Raw genomic sequence first — 22,029 nt, 5'->3', positions numbered from 1 at the left:
TTGAGGAATACTGCGAATGAGAGTTGGTGGTGGAAGATTGATTTGTGAATCTGGAAGGGATATTTAGAAAGTAGGTGAATGAATGACAAAGTGAGAGCAGAATGTTTTGAGCTGTCGAGAAGTGAAGTCGAGTAGTAGACGGTAGTGTACGGAGAGTGAGAAAGCCGGTGTAGTTCCGTGAGTGTGGAGTATCTATCGTGGAACGAGAAGTAGGCCAGGTCGAGAGTAAAAGAACCTCCTTGAGCCAAGAGTGTCCCGGTAGCTGATAGCAGTTTCGAAAAAGGTAGAACACAGCATCACAACAGAAGCAGGAACGAGAACTATTCGAGCTAGTTTTACAAAGGAGAACATTACTGGAAGCCAGGACGAGGTTTGATCGCAGCCAAGGATAGCAGGAAACGGGTCTTGTGTGAGGACATTTTCAGTTCACCAGGAAAAGGTCAGTCTCATTTGTTTGGACATGAATGTATGGGTTTTTCGTATTAAATTCCACATAAAAAATTGAATAACATAATCAATAATATCAGAAAAGCTTCATCAAACTTAAATAGAGTTGTGCTAATAACTCCTAATAGTTAAATGTTAATAAAAACTTTCAATTGAAAACTAAAAGGAAATAAGATTCCCATTTGTAAATGTTATGTTTAAGAATAATAAGAAATAGCAAATATTAAGCATTGATTGCCTTTTAAATAAAATAAAAAATATTTTGATTATAATTGTAACCCATATATGTGTATTTTTTTTACTCTTTTCTTTTCTATCCCGATTAGGAACCATTAAGAAATATTTGAAGCCACGAAAGTAAGTAATTAATTTATAATTCGCCCTGAGATTGAAAACATATTGATATGTGATCTGGTTAATTAATTATATTAGTATTAATACATTGATTAAATTAAGTGACATATAAGAATATTATCTCATATCAATAATCAAGATCACATCAACTGTCGTCCAACGTGGAAAGCATTGTAAAGTATTTCTAGTGGCAAATTTGAAGGATAGAAAGAGTAAAGCCGGTATTTGAAAATTTATATGCCTGTGGTAAAAAGTGAGATACTTACATTTGATAACATAAAATTTTAGATCTCTTTAGGTACAAGTTTTACATAACTGATTTAATAATTTATTTTTACGATATTTAGATTTGATATATTTATTGACAATTTATAATATTTGGGTGAGAAAAAGTCGTCTTGGTAACACTAGTAAAATTTCATATTTGGCGGGGATAGTACTTGTTGAAAACAAATGTCTGTGACAAGAAGCCAAAGCAAAGACAACAAAAAACAAAAAGAACATTCAGACCAAGAAGATATTTTAGACACGACAATCATGGCATCAGAACAGCAAGAATTATCAGGAATAGATAAACTATTACAACTGATGCAACTCCAGTCACAAAAAATTGATGAAGCAAAAAGGACAATGGATAAAGTGGAGAAAAAAATGGATGACAATCAACAGGAAACAAAACAAGCGATAGAAGAGAACAATAAGAAAATAGAGGAACGCATAGAAAAGTATGAAATGAAAATTAAAGATCACATGCAAAAACAAGAAATGAGAATGAAGGACCACATGAAAGAACAAGAAATGAAAATTCAAAATAAAATGAAGGAGTTAACGAATTGCCAGAAAAAAGAAATGGAAAGTTTGGAAAACAAGTTGCAAAACGCTATTCAAGCAGACATAGAAGAAGTGGAAAGAAAGATTGCGGAAATCAATACTCAACAGAATGTCGGAGAAAGAAGAGAAATGGTTATACATAGCACAGATGACGTGAAGATAAGGTTTGGCGGGGATGTAAGAAGATTACACCCAGTGCCGTTCATAAATAGCCTAAAAAAGAAAATACAGCACATCGGAAATTTCGAAACAGCAAAAGAAACTATCAGAAACCATCTCAAATATGAAGCAAGCCTATGGTTCGATAGTAAAGAAGAAGAATTCGGCAATTGGCAACAATTTGAACAAAAATTTTTGAATTATTTCTGGGGAAAAGTCCAACAATTGGAAATTAACAAGGAATTGCAAAATGGGAAATACAATGATAGGATGGGGGTATCAGAAAGGACATATGCTTTACAAATTTACAATAATGCAAAACATTTACAATATAATTACTCATCGGAACAATTAGTCGAACTGATTGCAAGACATTTCGAAGAAACGCTGGAAGACCATATCACATTGCAAAACTACAAAGACATAGATAGTCTATGCCAATTCTTACAAATAAGAGAATCACGTCTAAGAGAAAGAAAATCAAGAAGGTCGCGAGAAGAATACAGGCCCCGAGAAACACAAGATTACAGAGATAGAAATCAAAATAGGAGGGACTATACAAGACGAGATTTTAATCCCAGAAGGGAAAACGAAAATAGAGACAACGGAAGAGGAAATTATGAACAAAGAAATAGGCAATGGAATGAGGACAGAAATCGAGAATACCAGAATAGAAACACCACACGCTCAAATCAAGAAAACAGAAATAATGGTAGACAAAATGAACAGGGATATCGAGAAAACCGAAACAGATCCGACAGACCAAGAGAAAATAGAAGAGAAGTAAATAATACCCAGACAGATGAATATGACGGAGAGAGACATTATGACGAAAATATAAACAACGATGAGCAACCGGCGTCTTTTCACGACGGCGCTCACTAAAAACCAAAAATCAAACAGGAATTTTTTGTCACCCCAAGGAGTTTATTAAATTGGCAGGAAACAACGAAAAGAAAAATGGAGTTAATTTAAAATTTGTGGATGGATTTATCAACGAGAAACCAATTAAAATTATGATAGACACTGGATCTGAAATAACATTGGTCAACAGAAAACTAATAGAAGAAGTTAACTTAACAAATTTAATTTATAAAATACCTAGGGTAAATTTAGTGGGCGCAAACAAACGGACATTGGCAACTATAAATGAAGGCATACGAGTAATGGTACGACTGGGCAAGAATATGTATGCACTACAATGTGTAATAATGCCAAACATGTCACATGACATGATAGTAGGAGTGGACGAATTGGCAGAAAAACATGTAGTGATAGATTTTAAAAATAATACGATGAAACTAACAGAAGAAAAAGAAAAAGAACAGGACAAGGAACATGAGAAACAAAATACGGACGAATCAGGTAAAGAACAAACAGTGGAAATGAATTTGGCAGCGAAGCAAGGACAAAGAAAAAAAAGGAGAAAAGGTCAGAAAAAGATAAAAGAAAATGAAACCTGTGGCTCCTCAAAAGAAGAGTTGAGCCCAGAAGAAGAAAATTTGAGAGTATCAGAAACAAAGGAAACCTGGGATTCCTCAAAAGAAGAGACGGGCTCAGGAGAAGAAGAAATAAAGCTAAAAAATGAAAGTGAAAAGAATATGATTGAAACAGTGGTATTTGAAGAGGAGGTATATGCAAACGAGGATGCAGAATGCACGGTAAACATGTGTGAAGAATCTGAGAAAAAAGACAGAAAATTGATATGTGGAGAAGGGAAAGAAAAAGAATTGCGGATGATGTTAAGAAACTACGAAAATTTGATCAATGAGGAAAACAGAGTGGCTAAAAAGTACGAACATTCATTTGAGGTGAAAAACTTGGGAAATTTTCGATCAAAGACTTACCCGATTCCATACAAGTATCGACAAGAGGTGAAAGAAGAAATAAATAAAATGTTGGAAGATCAAATCATCGAAAGATGTGATTCACCGTATGTTAACCCGATTGTGATAGTAAAGAAAAGCAGTGGAGAATTGAGATTATGTTTAGATGCCAGGAATATCAACCAGCACACTGTATCACAATATGAATCACCTCTAAACATCGAGGCCATTTTTGGAAGAATCACGGGGTCACACATATTTTCGAAAATTGACTTAAAACACAGTTTTTGGTTGATACCGTTAGCTGAAAAGTGTAGAAACTACACCGCTTTTTCTATTGATGGTATTGTCTACCGGTTTAAGGTAGTGCCGTTTGGATTGCAAAGTGCTTGTGCTGCACTCGTCCGAGCTCTACATACCATTTTGAATCGCCACGAAGATTTCATAGTTCATTATATCGATGATTTATTAATTTTTTCACAAGATACTCAGAGTCATCTGAAACACATAGAAATAATTCTGGAAGAATTGGACACAGCGGGATTGAAATTAAACATTGAAAAATGTCAATTTTTTCAAAAAGAAGTCATTTATTTGGGTTTTCAATTGGACATCAAAACAGTAAGATTAGCCGAAGACAGAGTCAAGCTCATAGATGAATACCCAAGACCAACGAATTTGAAAACATTGAGAGGTTTTCTTGGCACGATTAATTATTTTAAAAAACTGATTCCCGATTTGAGCCAAAAGGAAATCCCTCTGATAAAGTTGCTTAAAAAAGGAATAAAATGGAATTGGAAAGAAGAACAGGAGGAAGCTTTCAAAACATTAAAACGAGAATTCGCAAAAGGAACGAAAATATACCACCCCATTTACAATTTACCTTTTATACTCCGAACTGATGCGTCCATACAAAAATTTGCAGGAGTTTTGTCTCAAATACAAAACGACCAAGAAGTGCCGATATGTTTTATATCTCGAGTGACTAAAACACATGAGAGAAAATATAGTGTTACAGAATTGGAGTTTGCCAGTGTACTATATTGCGTAAACAAATTGAGGTTTTACTTATTGGGAGCAAAATTCACAATCGAAACAGACCATGCAGCTTTAGTACATATCATGAAGAATAGATTAGTAAATAGTAGAATACATAGAGGCATTCTATTATTACAGGAGTATGATTTTGAGTTCCGATATATAAAAGGAAAAGACAACATAATAGCCGACGCTCTAACACGGGATGAGGACACGGGAAAAAAGGAAACAATTACTCTACAGGTGGGACTAAATAGATTAATACAAGAAGAAGGGATATATTCGTTAAATGAGATAAGGACAAACCAAGAAGACCTAGAGGAAAGAGAGAAAAGAAGAGCGGAAGTAGAAAATGACATATTTTAAGAGAATAGACGGAAAGGAACTATATTTAGTGACACAGACATTGGCCGAAAAGATAATAAAGAAATTACATTAGGACAATGGGCATATCGGTAGCAGAAAAGTTTGGCTCGTTTTTAGGGAAAATTACATCAGCCGACAGGATTACCGCATTGCAAAGGAAATTACCCAGAAGTGCGATGTATGTCAAAAATATAAGAGTCGGAATTTCAAAAACGAAAATGTTGCCAAAAATATTGAAGCCCGAAACAAACTAGACATTGTAGCAATAGATATGTTAAGCGATCTAATTATGACCACTAAAAGGAACAAACATATTCTGGTAATGGTGGATGTGTTTTCAAAATACGTAAAATTATATAGTTGCCGCACCACAAAGGGGGAGGAAATATTAAGAAAAATCGACAATTTTATAGCCATAGTAGGAACACCAAAAAAGATCCTACTGGACAATGCAACGTATTTCCGAAATGATCGTTTCAAGGGACAACTTCGAGAACGAGGAATAGAGACAAATTTTGTCAGCATCAGGCATCCACAGAGTAATCCTTCGGAACGATTCATACAGGAAGTGACGAAATTTCTTCGCATTGCAACAGATGGTCAACATCACCACTGGGACAGGAAAATGGCGGAAATAGAAAGGTATCTAAATACAATTCCGAGCACAGTAACAAAAGAGACCCCAGAATACATCATGAAGGGTGTACTGCCGATAAGGCCATGGGAAGACCAAGAGCCAAAAGAATATCAACAGGTGATTGAAACCGTACAGAGAAGATTACGGCGAAGCAACGAAAAATATATCCAAAGACAGGAACAAAATAGAAAAAGAAGACCAGTGACTTTCCAAAAGGGTGAAAAAGTACTCGTGAGGGCATTACGAGTATCAAATCTTCCTGGGGGCATTTGCGCAAAGTTGATGCCTGTTTTCGAAGGCCCTTACATCGTGAATAATGAAAATGGGATAAATAGTTATGATTTGAGGCACAGGAACTCGGAAAAGATCCGAGGAATTTATAATATTCACGATGTATACAAATATCACGAATAAAAGACAGAATTACATGAAGTAGATAGTAAGTTAGGATATAAGACGTAGATTAAAGTAAGGAAATATACAGGGAGTTGGTTTTGCCTCGAGAAAATTTATTTAAAAATGCAGATAAATTTTATCGAATACAAGGCGGGGATTTGTTATATTTCTATTTGATATAAAAATTAAAATTTGATAATTATAAACAAAATTTACTGTAATATAAAATATTTTTCATTTTCTCAACCTCGGGCATATAAATTTAGAACAACCTGTATACAACAAATTGTTATATTTAATTTTAAGAAGTGATTAGAATAAGCGTACGAAACTCGGAACAATGTGCTTAGATAAACAAAGTGAATGACGCGTACCATTATCGTTCTTCTCGGAAGGTCGATCATTAGCCTATGCTAAATAAAACTCAGTGAAATAGATGATAGTTCATTATCGTTTTTCGCGGAAGGTTTCGATCATTAGCCTATGCTAAATAAGACTCATTTGAAAGAGAGAATAGGTCATTAAAATTTGTAAATAGTTAGAAAGTATTTTAGAATGGGAATTAAATATTTTCTTTTGAAATCCATTAAGCATATTTAGAAAGATTAAAAATTGGTTTTGAGGAATACTGCGAATGAGAGTTGGTGGTGGAAGATTGATTTGTGAATCTGGAAGGGATATTTAGAAAGTAGGTGAATGAATGACAAAGTGAGAGCAGAATGTTTTGAGCTGTCGAGAAGTGAAGTCGAGTAGTAGACGGTAGTGTACGGAGAGTGAGAAAGCCGGTGTAGTTCCGTGAGTGTGGAGTATCTATCGTGGAACGAGAAGTAGGCCAGGTCGAGAGTAAAAGAACCTCCTTGAGCCAAGAGTGTCCCGGTAGCTGATAGCAGTTTCGAAAAAGGTAGAACACAGCATCACAACAGAAGCAGGAACGAGAACTATTCGAGCTAGTTTTACAAAGGAGAACATTACTGGAAGCCAGGACGAGGTTTGATCGCAGCCAAGGATAGCAGGAAACGGGTCTTGTGTGAGGACATTCTCAGTTCACCAGGAAAAGGTCAGTCTCATTTGTTTGGACATGAATGTATGGGTTTTTCGTATTAAATTCCACATAAAAAATTGAATAACATAATCAATAATATCAGAAAAGCTTCATCAAACTTAAATAGAGTTGTGCTAATAACTCCTAATAGTTAAATGTTAATAAAAACTTTCAATTGAAAACTAAAAGGAAATAAGATTCCCATTTGTAAATGTTATGTTTAAGAATAATAAGAAATAGCAAATATTAAGCATTGATTGCCTTTTAAATAAAATAAAAAATATTTTGATTTTAATTGTAACCCATATATGTGTATTTTTTTTACTCTTTTCTTTTCTATCCCGATTAGGAACCATTAAGAAATATTTGAAGCCACGAAAGTAAGTAATTAATTTATAATTCGCCCTGAGATTGAAAACATATTGATATGTGATCTGGTTAATTAATCAGATTAGTATTAATACATTGATTAAATTAAGTGACATATAAGAATATTATCTCATATCAATAATCAAGATCACATCAATACAAACGGCTGAATGTACTAGTCACTGATATCCCTCTATAGTTTTCACATTTAAGCTTATCTCCTTTCTTATGGATCGACGAAATATAAGCAATTTTCCACTCGTCGGGTATGGGAGAACCATTTATAAATTGATTGATGCACCAAGTGACGGTTTCAAACAATTTTTGTGATCCACATTTTATTAGTTCGGCTGGGATATCGCCTGGTCCTGGAGACCTACCGTTTTTCAGTTCTTTTATAGCTTTTATAATTTCTGTCACTTGTATTGTTATATCTTCTCCTTCAATGTTAACCTCTGTTGGTGATTGAGTTAAGTATTCGTCCCTATTTTATTTTAAATAGGGACGAAAAAAATCGTCCAGATAATGTTCAGAAAAAAGTCACACCATTTTGAGCATCGGGTTTGGTGGGGAGAGCGGTAAGAAATCGGTAAATTCGTAGTTTTTTAGGTTTTTCGTCAATATTTCTAAAACTATGCGGTTTAGCATGAACAACCCTCTATACAAAAATTTTTTACATTAAATTTTAAATAAAAAAGGTTCTATGCATAATCCTTCTAAAATGAACGGTTCCTAAGGTAAGGGGTGTAGAATAGTATAATTGGTTCAAAAAAGGCCTAACCCAGACTTCCTAAGTAAAAGTTTTTGTTCAACACCAAATTGTTCTGTATGGTCCAAATACTGTTCAGTAAAAAGTTACACCATTTTGAGCGTCCGGTTGGGGGGGGGGGGAAAGATGGGGGAAAAGTCGGTAAATTATTAGTTTTTTTTATGTTTTTCGTCAATATTTCTACTGTGCTTTAGCGTAAACAAAGTTCTACACAAAAATGTTCTACATAAAATTTAAACAAAAAAGGTTTTATACATGATTGTTATAAAATCAACGGTTCCAGAGTTACGGAGGGTGAAAAGTGGAGGTTTTCGAAACTTTTTTTGTTGACGTTTCATCAAGGGCTTATCACTAACATATCATCGGATACAGAAATAGCACATTTTATGTACAAAACACAATCCTGTTAACCAAAATTTCTTTCATCAGTAATAATATTATAAATTGTCTAAAAAATATAAAAGTATCGAAAACCTCCTCTTTCCACCCTCCGTAACTCTGGAACCGTTGATTTTATAACAATTATGTATATGACCTTTTGTGTTTTAAATTTCACGTAGAGCATTTTTGTATATAACAATAATTGTTTACGCTAAAATATAGTTTTAGAAATATTGACGCAAAACGTAAAAAAACCACTAATTTACCGACTTCTCCCCCATCTCCCCCCAAACCTGACGCTCAAAATAGTGTAACTATGTACTGAACAATATGTTGACAATATAGAATAATTATTCTTCTACAATCTTGCGCTTCTAATTCCTAATGTTATACCTCAGTCATAGATAAATCGGCTTCAACACCATCCTTACATCTCTTTCTGGGATGGCCTATTAATTTTCCACCGTCTGGTCACTCAAAAATACTCTTTAATACTCTTTCTTTCTCCGAACTTACCATATTATGACTTTCCCACCTTAGTCGGTTAGCTTTTATATGTCTGACAATATTTTAAGTATCATATAGAGCCACGAATTAAGCATTACGGCATCTTCTCCATTCTCCTGTCACTTCTTCTCTTTGAGGGCCCAATATGATTCTGAGAACCATCCTTTCACATACCACCAGATTATTTATTTCCCACCGATGAAAATTCCATGCTTCGCTTCCATATTTAACAACTGGAAGAATAATTGACATATACAACACTCTTAATACTCCGGGCTAATTAGCAAAATACAAGGAAAAGTTATTTACCAGCAATTTTATTGCTGGAATCGAATCTTATTATTGTATGTATTAATAATATAGATATGCAAAATCCGCAGATAGTGTGCTACTTTTTTTATAAACCAAATGGCGCCCGAAAATCCTGTTTTTTTCAATTTTTGCTCTATAACTCCAAAGACTTTAACTTTAGATCAAAAACAACCAAATAAAAATTCATCGCAATTAAATTCTGCGTAGGGACGTATTTTTTTCGACTTACTTCGACGAAAACTTTCCCCGGAAAAAGCGGGTTTTTCGTACAAAATCTTTAATTTTAAACTAAACTTTTAGTTAAGTAGTTGTTAATCAATAATTAAATATCTTAGTAAAGTAAAAGCCCTTTCCATATGTATTATAATTCCAGAAGTTTATGGAAATTGAATGAACAGTTTAGCAACAATTAAAATGTAAATTAAAAATTTACGGTCACTATAATAACGACAATAATTATGATGCATAAGGATAACTATGATTTTTTCATAAAAAGATACTACACCTATCTAATATACTTTACAGAATTGAAATTGGACTATTTAAGCGGCCTCAGGAATATTTTAAAGTTATAAACAATTTTTTGGTTTAAAAACAAATATAATATCTCGGAAAATATTAAACTAAATTAAATTGCAAAAACAGTACTCGAAAGACAGCGGCAGTTCACTTCTTTTAAAAGAAAAAACGTTTAATTATGACGAGTGGTTCCTGAGATACAACCGGTCAAAATTGACCGGAATTTACGGCAAAGATATAAACAATAGGATCATAATTTTCAAACCATCCCTTTTTTATTTTTGTTCTCTTTCCCCTCACCAATTTTCATTTCTTTAAAATCCTCATAACATATATTATTATAATAAAAACTATCGATAATACATGTGACAATTGACAAAAATAGCAAAATTCCAATCAAAAATTAGGTTGGAGAAAATGTAACCCTCAAAGTTCAAAATCGGCATACGTTAACAAAATGCACTTTCTCGGCTTCCCATGGAGCAATTTCCTTCATTCTTTTTTTGTTCCCTAATAACTCGAGTAGAGCCATCGAACTATTGCATTATTAAATGTCAAACTTGCTTTTGTTTTGTTATAATAGATTAATTTATTTATAAGAACAGAAAATTACATATTTTTTCCAGTTGTAGGCTTTTTTTTAGATAAACTTACTACAAGTGTACCTTTTAAAGTTAAAAATATAAATATTCTCATTTGAAAGCTGTATAATTATTTAAACAATTTTTATTTAAACAAATTAAAATATTGTGTTATAATAAATAAATTAATTTATTATAACAAAACAAAAGCAAGTGTGACATTTAGTAATGCGTTAGTTCGATGGCTCTACTCGAGTTACTTGGGAACAAAAAAAGAATGAAGTAAATTGCTTCATGGGAAGCCGAGAAAATGTGTTTTTTTAACCTATACCGATTTTGAACTTTGAGGGTTACATTTTCTCGAACCTAATTTTTGATTGGAATTTTGCTATTTTTCACACGTATTATCGATAGTTTTTATTATAATAATATATCTATATATTATAGTAAAATATAATAATCTTTCAGATAAATTTACTTATAACTAGTTATCCAGAGGTGCAAAGAGAGGGCCTTAATGGAACATAATGAACATATTTTAAACAATAAAAGATCAAACACCAATAGCATGTATATCTATACATATTTATAAATTTATTTAAAAACTGCTGATGATAATAAAATACTTAAAATCAGTCACCAATATAATATTTATTTACAAATGTCTTAACAAACAGCAGTCCAATAAAAATAAAATTAGTTTAAGCTTGCTTTAAATGTCGGATATAATAAACACACACACACATAGGGAACTTGCACATAAAAATATTTTGGCATAAAATTGTTAATTTATGTTTAAAAATGATAAATTCAAAATATTACGTCTTAACAATTAATAGTATACTTACAACAACTGATTATAATTCCGCGCCCGAAATTACCGTTTCAAACAACTTTAAAAGCGCGCGCTTAGGTCTGACGTCACCAACCATGATATTTACCACTGTTCTCGTTTGGCTACTGTCTAGTGCCAGACGTGCACTCTGCAGATAATATCTTGTAAAGATTTTCATGCATTCATAATATTATTTTTAATTTAGCGAAATACATTTTTATTTTACAACATAGGTATCTCAAATGCCAAATTATATTATAAAGTTTGAACAAAATTAAATACCTACATTAATATCATATTTCTTACAAAATGTAAGTACATAGATACTACTAAAAAACTACTTATAAAAAGAAAAAGAAAGAATGTTTTATTATAATATATAAATATATATTTAGTTTAAAATATGAATTTCATTCTCACATAAAGAAATAAAAAATATTTTATGGATGAAACTTTATTTTATCAAATTTTTATTCCATTTAGTTTTAATAATTATCAGATCCAAATAGATGCGGGAAAATATTTACACTCCAAAAGTCTTGTGCTATACTAATCAAACTGTCGATAAGATCTGCGTCCTTCTTCTTCTTCTTCTTCCTCTTTATAAGCAATTCTGCTTGTTCATTGGCGGATTGATACCTCTATGGAAGGTTATCACTCCATCTTTTGCGCGGTCGGCCGATACTTCTTCTGCCGATTGGTGATTTATCTCGTGCTATTTTGACCACACGTGTCTCCCCCATTCTGGTTATATGGTTGTTCCATTCTTTTTTTCTATTTAGTGTCCATTCGTTTATACACTGTACGTTACATTGTCTTCTAATATCTTCGTTCCTCTTTCGATCTCTCAGTGTATTTCCTGTAATTCTTCTCAGTACTCTCATCTCTGCCGTTTCCAGTAGTCTTTGTGTTGTGGCTGTATCGGGTCTTGTTTCTGATGCATATGTCATTATTGGTCTTACACTGGCTTTATTGGTCTTAACTCCGCCTGCAGTTTTGTTTGGTGTGATCGAGTAGCTCACAGAACTGTTGCCGGTCCCAAGCCCGGATAAAGGAGGAGGGGGTCTACAGCCAGGTTAGCACCCTACGATAGACGTTAAAACCATAGCTCATAGAAACAGGATTATGCCTCGGAACGGGAATGAGATCTGCGTCCTATTCTATCCAAATATAAGTAAATTTTGAGTTATTTTTAAAGTGTGTATCTGGTACGCAAAATCAACACTATTTTTTAAATAGAAACATTATTTGCAACTGTACTTTTGCATTGTACATTTTAACATTGGTTATTTGGTTGTCTATTGGTTATTAAATGTTCCAAATATATGTACTTCTGGTCGTAATATTTTGTAATAAACAAAACTAAAACCTATAATTTATAAATATTTTAAATTCATAACAAAGAAGAAAGAAAATAAAAATAACTTAAAAATAAACAAAACTTTTAGTAATAAAAGTCAGAGTAACTAAAAACTAATGGAAAATGTGGTGAGCAATTTGGACAGTCCATAGCGGTCAGCTTTTGAACTGAGTAGAGAGCTGTAGAAGAGTTTGATATGGAACTCTAAGGACCTCATTGCCTTCCTTATGTATGAACAGAAGACAAAAAAAGTTGTGACTGGCTAAATGACACCCAAGTCTATGCCATAAAAAAAAACTAAAAACTATTGTTATAAACAATTTAAACGTGTTTATTAATAATACTTATAATAGGTACCTACTTATTTGTCTTCTCGCATTTCTCCAATAGAATAACTTTCACTGCTTTTTATAAAATTTGCCACCATGAAGACTGTAGATTGTCAGATTAACTTTTTGAAAAACCCTAGTCAGTCATATTATACATTTGAAAACACTACTTTATAAAGTAGCACTCAAAATGATCAATTTCAGTTTGAAACTAAATATACTCATTATGGAACTATACAAGAACACAAATACCTTGGAATTTCCAATTAAATAATATGATTAAAATGGAATTAATACAATCCCCAAAACAACCTTTTCTTGAACTTTTATTTACAATCAACTTCTACATGAGAGTTTAAGTAAATGTGAATGAATTTGTAAATAATTTCGAAATATCCTAGCGGCTTTGTTGTCGACTCATAGCAGGTAGACGTGAGTCGTGACGTCAGACCCGTTTACGCGCCTTTGAAGAAATTTGAATTTTATAGCTTTTTCAATGTCTCTTAATAAGCCTATGGGTTAACAATATTTGTTTTTTTTTGCATGCATGCGTTTTATGATCATGTTACCTCATCTTTTTTAATATTATTTTAATATTTAAAAATATATGCAAGTTCCCTATTTAGTTGCATTAGATTAGCTCCTGGTTGAAAATGTATTGCCACAGCTTCTATATCAATATCAAAAGCACACTCATTTTCATTTTATACCCATAATATGCAAAATAACTCTTAATAGTATTTCCAATAATTGCACTTCCATATTATTGAACGATGAGTGTTATGGGATATGTTGTTCTTTAAACATCTTTAAATGACAAAATAATTAAATTTAACGTTTTACTCTTTTCTTATTTTATTCATTTCATCTTATCATTCTTATCTTAGTTCAATTTTTGTCAACAAATGGAAATTTATAGGTTACTTTTATATTTACAAAAATATTTCATGCATTTCATGTCATTAAACTGTCAATTGTCTAGAAGCTCGCCAAGAAAGTATAGCGGTTTGTAGACGCGAGTTATCTTTTCTTCCTTACACTTCTCACGTCTAATAACGACCCCGCTCATCATCTACCCGGACTGAGCAACGGAGTCTTCGAGATTATTGTGTACCGGTGTTCTAAAATTAATTATTCTTAATCTAGTTCACCTTAGTACGGTACAGCCTAAGTTCAACATCGCATTACTATTATTTAAATCCATGGTACAAAGATTGAAAGATTGAATATTGAAATTTTTGAGCAGGTGGCTTCTACCAACTTCGGTGAATATGAATTTGATCTTTTGTATTCAAACTGTAGGTATATTACTTACAAATATAAAGTACATTGGATGTTTTACATAGCAGTGCTTAAACGAAATTAATCAAAATTAAATAAAAACTGTATTAAAATCCATATATTTAACAGTTTTCCCGTAGGTAGTTTTAAATAAAACTTTGCAATAAATGATATAGTTAGCGGATTACAGACAAACATTTTAATTATTTTCTCATTTCCCAACACACCCAGTCCAGCCAGAAACCTGAACTGAGTTTTTCTAATAAATAATTTACCACTGAGCCGGCCGTCAACCGGCTTGTCATCAGCGCAAAAATAACAGCATGTTACACGACCTTATTGGCCTCATTTTTCATTTGTTTAATGTTGGCAAAACACTGTCGGCAGATGAAAACTTATTTACAGATATAACTCATTTCTAGTTGACACTGTAACGGCCTTTGGGTGTTAGTATACCCAGTGTGCGCTACGGTTTATAACAAGAAATATTATATTATGCTAATCAGGAGGTATTTTTGCATGAACGAACAATGTCACTAAGGTATTTTTTTATACAAATTAACGTATGTACATAACCACGTAATTAGAAAACATGAAAATAAATTATATCGATGTCTACAGGGGATAACAAAATAAACAGTGACCAATCAATTCAGATCTAGGAATAATCTAAAGGATCGCACATATCTAAAACACTATGGGCCGGTATTTCAACAGCTACTTAAGCTTTTGTTTAGCTAAACTTGTGTCAAAAATTAAGGAGAAGCTTAAGCTGGGTGCCGTATTTCCATCACTTCCTTAACTAAACTGGTCCTCAACTGTAAAGTTAATTGGTTTGGTACCTCTCAATACGTCAAAATGCCAGAAATAACTGTTCTGAGGTAAAAACCACTACTTTTGACATTTAATTTTATCTTGCCCTCTTACTTACTTCACTTAATTTTGTGTACATGGTATAGTTGATGCAAAACCTCATGAACCTTGAAAATAAGCATAATCGAAAAAAAAAATTAATGCTAAAAGTATTTGATTATTTTAATTGTATACTAAATTGCGCGAGAGGGTTCGATGTGCATTCTGATCTTTTCATATCAGTAATGTCTGATTCCTTGGTTTAGTTCGTAGATTGACGTCCTCAAGTGAATGAGCCAGGTTCATGAGATTTTGTAAGAAGTTTACATGTGTTGTTAGTATATTGTCTATATTTTCTTTGGTTATATGTATTTTTTATTGTTATTTTCCATAAGCACTAGATCCGTCTTTATCATTTTGTTTATTGGATGTATTCCTTAAAATGTCAAATTGGAATGTAAGTTTCTTCTTCTTCTTGAGGTGCCTATCCGTTCCGGATGTTGGAGATCAGCATGGCTATACTAACTTTGCTTGCTGCTATTCTGAACAGTCCGGTTGCCGATGTATTAAACCACTTTCTCAGGTTTTGAAGCCAAGACCTTCTTCTTCTCCCAGGTTCTCTCTTTTCAAATACCTTGCCTTGAAGAATGAGTTGCAACAAGCCATATCTCTGTTCATTTCTCATATTAGGGCCAAGATATTCTAGTTTGCGCTCTTTGATTGTGTTAATAATCTCGCATTCCTTGCCTATTCTACGTAGAGCCTCAACATTAGTCAAACGATCCACCCACGAAATTCTCAAAACGCCCCTGTAACACCACATATCGAATGCCTCGAGTTTTCTCAAAGAAGCCTCAGAAAGTGTCCAGGCCTTTACCCCGTATAATAACGTAGAAAATACATAGCATCTGATGATAGAGATTTTGGTAGCAAGAGGTAAATCGTGGCTTCTGAAAAGAGACTTCATCATTATGAACGCTGATCTCGCTTTTCCTATGCGTTGTTTTATTTCACTTGAGTGGTCCCACTGGCTGTTTATGTTGGTACCAAGGTATGTGTAGCTGTCGACCCTGTCAATTAGTTGTTGGTTAACCAAAAACTGTGTATTTAATATTTCGCGCTTACTGACGACCATGTACTTTGTTTTTTTCGTATTGAGATCAAGTGCGTATTCTCTACTTATATCTGATATGCGCGACATTATTCTTTGCAAACCATCTAGAATGTCTGCAAAAACTACAGTGTCATTGGCATATCTAATGTTGTTCAGACGGACTCCATTGACTAATACGCCTTCCTGTAGTTCTCCCAGCGTTTGCTCGAAGATACATTCAGAGTATATATTAAACAGCACCGGAGACAGGATGCATCCTTGCCTCACTCCTCTATCTATGAAGACTGCCTCTGTCAATTGGTCATCCACTTTAATATTGGCAGTTTGGTTGTAATAAAAATTATATATGATTCTCAAGTCTCTATCATCTACTCCCGCTTCTTTCAAGATGTTTATGAGTTTATCATGTTTTACTCTATCAAACGCCTTTTTGTAGTCGATAAAACAAATATACACGTCACAGTCAACATCCCTGCATCTTTGCATAAGCACTTGGACAGCGAATAGAGCCTCTCGTGTGCCTAAGGCATCGCGGAATCCAAACTGCGTTCATGATACCTGTTCTTCGCATTTTTTATATATTCTGCCGTGTATTACTTTCAGAAACGTTTTGAGTAAGTGGCTCATTAGGCTAATTGTTCTGTAGTCTTCACACGTTTTGTCATTTAATTTATTTGGTAAAGTTACGAAGGTCAACTTTAACCAGCTTTGGGGTATTTTTCCAGTTACGTATATTTTGTTGAATACAGTTGTTGTTATCCATTTTATTCCTTGTTCATCCATAAGTTTTAGGAATTCTACATAAAACTGGTCAGACCCTACAGCTTTACCGTCTTTATTTGTTTTAATAGCTGACGTGACTTTTTCAATGGTAATCGGGGGTCCTGTTTGGCATTCAGTGTCTTCAATGGTATTCTGCCTTTCATCTCCGAAGATTACTTCCACATATTTCTTCCACGTGTCTAGTTTTTCTTCCACACGTAACAGTGGTTTGCCTTGGTTATCTGCCAAACACTTAACTCTTCTAGGGTTGTATAAGCCTGCAGCTTCTTTACCTTTTTTAAATTTTTGTAAGTTTACTTTTGTAAAATAAAGCATTGTAGAAATAAATAATATCCAGGTGCCTACACATTCCAAAAGGAGTGAGAATTTTAATAATCGTTAATAATCCAATAAAGCCCGTTAATCCGTTAATAATAAAATAATTAAAGCCAGTAGAACGGCCGGATGCCTAAACGACACAATTTGGAAAAACAAACACCTAAGATTGGAAACAAAGGCCCGAATATATAAGTCAGTTATTAGGCCAGTTATGACTTACACGGCCGAAACAAGGCAGAAATACAAGCAAAACACGAAGGCATCTGGAAACCAACGAAATGAAGATCTTAAGAAGGATTGCTGGAAAAGGACTACAGGATAGGGTAAGAAGTGAGGAAATCAGACGCATATGTGGAGTAGACAATATAAATACCTGGGTAAAGAACAGAAAAGAAGAGTGGAATGAGCACATAAGCAGGATGTCTGAATCAAGGATAGTAAGAATAGCCAGGGACAAGTCACCGTTAGGCAGGAGAAGTATAGGACGCCCAAGGAAAAGATGGAATGACAACTTAGGGGCAGAATGAAACGCACCGTTGAAGGAAAACAGGCAGTACTGCCTATATAAAAGAAGATGAAGAAGAAGAAGTTAATAATCCAATAATAACGTTATTGCGCAAAAGTTGGTTTTTAAAATAACTCTATAATTATTAATATATACTGTTATATTTCTATTTGATATGAAAATTAAATTTTGATAATTATAAACAAAATTCAATTTAATATAAAATATTTTCAATTTTCTCAACCACGGGCATATAAATTTAGAACAACCTGTATACAACAAATTGTTATATTTAATTTTAAGAAGTGATTAAACGAAACTCGGGAAAATGCGCTTAGAACAAACAAAGTGAATGGCGCGTACCATTATCGTTGTTCGCGGAAGGTTCGATCATTAGCCTATGCTAAATAAAACTCAAGTGAAATCAATAATAGGTCATTATCGTTGTTCGCGGAAGGTTCGATCATTAGCTTATGCTAAATAAGACTCAGTTGAAGTAGATAATAGATCATTAAATTTTGTAATTAGTAGAAAGTAATTTTAGAATGGGAATTAACTATTTTTCTTTTGAAATCCATTAAGCATATTTAGAAAGATTAAAAATTGGTTTTGAGGAATACTGCGAATGAGAGTTGGTGGTGGAAGTTTGATTTGTGAATCTGGAAGGGATATTTAGAAAGTAGGGGAATGAATGACAAATCGAGATCAGAATGTTTTGAGCTGTCGAGAAGTGAAGTCCAGTAGTAGACGGTAGTGTACGGAGAGTGAGAAAGCCGGTGTAGTTTCGTGAGTGTGGAGTATCTATCGTGGAACGAGAGGTAGGCCAGGTTGAGAGTAAAAGAACCTCCTTGAGCCAAGAGTTCCCGGTAGCTGATTGCAGTTTCGAAAAAGGTAGAACACAGCATCACGACAGAAGCAGGAAACGAGAGCTATACGAGCTAGTTTCAAAGGAGAACATTACTGGAAGCCAGGACGAGGTTTTGATTGCAGCCAAGGATAGCAGGAAACGGGTCTTGTGTGAAGACATTCTCAGTTCACCAGAAAAAGGTCAGTCTCATTTGTTTGGACATGAATGTATGGGTTTTTCGTATTAAATACCACATTTAAAATTGAAGAAACATAATCAATAATATCAGAAAAGCTTCATCAAACTTAAATAGAATTGTTGCTAGTAAATCATAATAGTTAAATGTTAATAAAAACTTTCAATTGGAAACAAAAAGGAAATAAGATTCCCATGTGTAAATGTTATGTTTAAGAATAATAAGATATAGCAAATATTAAGCAGTGATTGCCATTTAAATAAAATAAACAATATTTTGATTACAATTGTAACCCATATGTGTTATTATTTTACTCTTTTCTTTCCTATCCCGATTAGGAACCATTGAGAAATACTTAGAAGCCACGTAAGTAAGTAATTAATTTTATAAAAAGCCCTGAGATTGAAAACATATTGATATGTGATCTGGTAAATTAATTAGATTATTATTAATGCATTGATTAAATTAAATGACATATAAAAATATTATCTCATATCAATAATCAAGATCACAACAACTGTCGTCCAACGTGGAAAGCATTGTAAAGTATTTCTAGTGGCAAATTTGAAGGATAGAAAGAGTAAAGCCGGTATTTGAAAATTTATATGCCTGTGGTAAAAAGTGAGATACTTACATTTGATAACATAAAATTTTAGATCTCTTTAGGTACAAATTTTACATAACTGATTTAATATTTTATTTTTACGATATTTACATTTGATATATTTATTGACAATTTATAATATTTGGGTGAGAAAAAGTCGTCTTGGTAACATACTAGTAAAATTTCATATTTGGCGGGGACAGTACTTCTTGAAAACAAATGTCTGTGACAAGAAGCCAAAGCAAAGACAACAAAAAACAAAAAGAACATTCAAATCAAGAGAATAATTCAGACCAAGAAGATATTTTAGACAAGACAATCATGGCATCAGAACAGCAAGAATTATCAGGAATAGATAAAATATTACAAATGATGCAACTCCAGTCACAAAGAATGGAACAGAAAATGGATGAAACACAACAAAAACTGGATGACAATCAAAGATAAACAAAACAAACAATGGATAAAAATCAGGAGGAAACAAAACAAGCAATGGAGAAAAATCAGGAAGAAACATCAAAGAAAATGGATAAAGTGGAGAAAAAAATGGATGACAATCAACAGGAAACAAAACAAGCAATAGAAGAGAACAATAAGAAAATAGAGGAACGCATAGAAAAGTATGAAAAGGAAATAAAAGGATGTTTGACAACAATGAAAAACGAGATAGAACAGCAAGAAATGAAAATTAAAGATCACATGCAAGAACAAGAAATTAGAATGAAGGACCACATGAAAGAACAAGAAATGAAAATTCAAAACAAAATGGAGGAGTTAACGAATGGCCAGAAAAAGAACTAGAAAATTTGGAAAATAAGTTGGAAAATGCTATTCAAGTAGACAGAGAAGAAGTGGAAAAAAGAATCACAGAAATAGAAAAACAATTCACCGAAAACAGGACGCAACAGAATGTCGGAGAAAGAAGAGAAATGGTTATACACAGCACAGTAACAAAAGAGACCCCAGAATACATCATGAAGGGTGTACTGCCGATAAGGCCATGGGAAGACCAAGATCCAAAAGAATATCAACAGGTGATTGAAACCGTACAGAGAAGATTACGGCGAAGCAACGAAAAATATATCCAAAGACAGGAACAAAATAGAAAAAGAAGACCAGTGACTTTCCAAAAGGGTGAAAAAGTACTCGTGAGGGCATTACGAGTATCAAATCTTCCTGGTGGCATTTGCGCAAAGTTGATGCCTGTTTTCGAAGGCCCGTACATCGTGAATAATGAAAATGGAATAAATAGTTATGAGTTGAGGCACAGGAACTCGGAAAATATCCGAGGAATTTATAATATTCACGATGTATACAAATATCACGAATAAAAGACAGAATTACATGAAGTAGATAGTAAGTTAGGGTATAAGACGTAGATTAAAGTAAGGAAATATACAGGGAGTTGGTTTTGCCTCGAGAAAATTTATTTAAAAATGCAGATAAATTTTATCGAATACAAGGCGGGGATTTGTTATAATTCTATTTGATATGAAAATAAAATTTTGATAATTATAAACAAAATTCAATTTAATATAAAATATTTTCAATTTTCTCAACCACGGGCATATAAATTTAGAACAACCTGTATACAACAAATTGTTATATTTAATTTTAAGAAGTGATTAAACGAAACTCGGGACAATGCGCTTAGAACAAACAAAGTGAATGGCGCGTACCATTATCGTTGTTCGCGGAAGGTTCGATCATTAGCCTATGCTAAATAAAACTCAAGTGAAATCGATAATAGGTCATTATCGTTGTTCGCGGAAGGTTCGATCATTAGCTTATGCTAAATAAGACTCAGTTGAAGTAGATAATAGATCATTAAATTTTGTAATTAGTAGAAAGTAATTTTAGAATGGGAATTAACTATTTTTCTTTTGAAATCCATTAAGCATATTTAGAAAGATTAAAAATTGGTTTTGAGGAATACTGCGAATGAGAGTTGGTGGTGGAAGTTTGATTTGTGAATCTGGAAGGGATATTTAGAAAGTAGGGGAATGAATGACAAATCGAGATCAGAATGTTTTGAGCTGTCGAGAAGTGAAGTCCAGTAGTAGACGGTAGTGTACGGAGAGTGAGAAAGCCGGTGTAGTTTCGTGAGTGTGGAGTATCTATCGTGGAACGAGAGGTAGGCCAGGTTGAGAGTAAAAGAACCTCCTTGAGCCAAGAGTTCCCGGTAGCTAATTGCAGTTTCGAAAAAGGTAGAACACAGCATCACGACAGAAGCAGGAAACGAGAGCTATACGAGCTAGTTTCAAAGGAGAACATTACTGGAAGCCAGGACGAGGTTTTGATTGCAGCCAAGGATAGCAGGAAACGGGTCTTGTGTGAAGACATTCTCAGTTCACCAGAAAAAGGTCAGTCTCATTTGTTTGGACATGAATGTATGGGTTTTTCGTATTAAATACCACATTTAAAATTGAAGAAACATAATCAATAATATCAGAAAAGCTTCATCAAACTTA

Source organism: Diabrotica virgifera, chromosome 8 (assembly GCF_917563875.1).
Source record: "Diabrotica virgifera virgifera chromosome 8, PGI_DIABVI_V3a".
Taxonomy (NCBI): domain Eukaryota; kingdom Metazoa; phylum Arthropoda; class Insecta; order Coleoptera; family Chrysomelidae; genus Diabrotica; species Diabrotica virgifera.
This window is presented reverse-complemented; position numbering follows the sequence as displayed.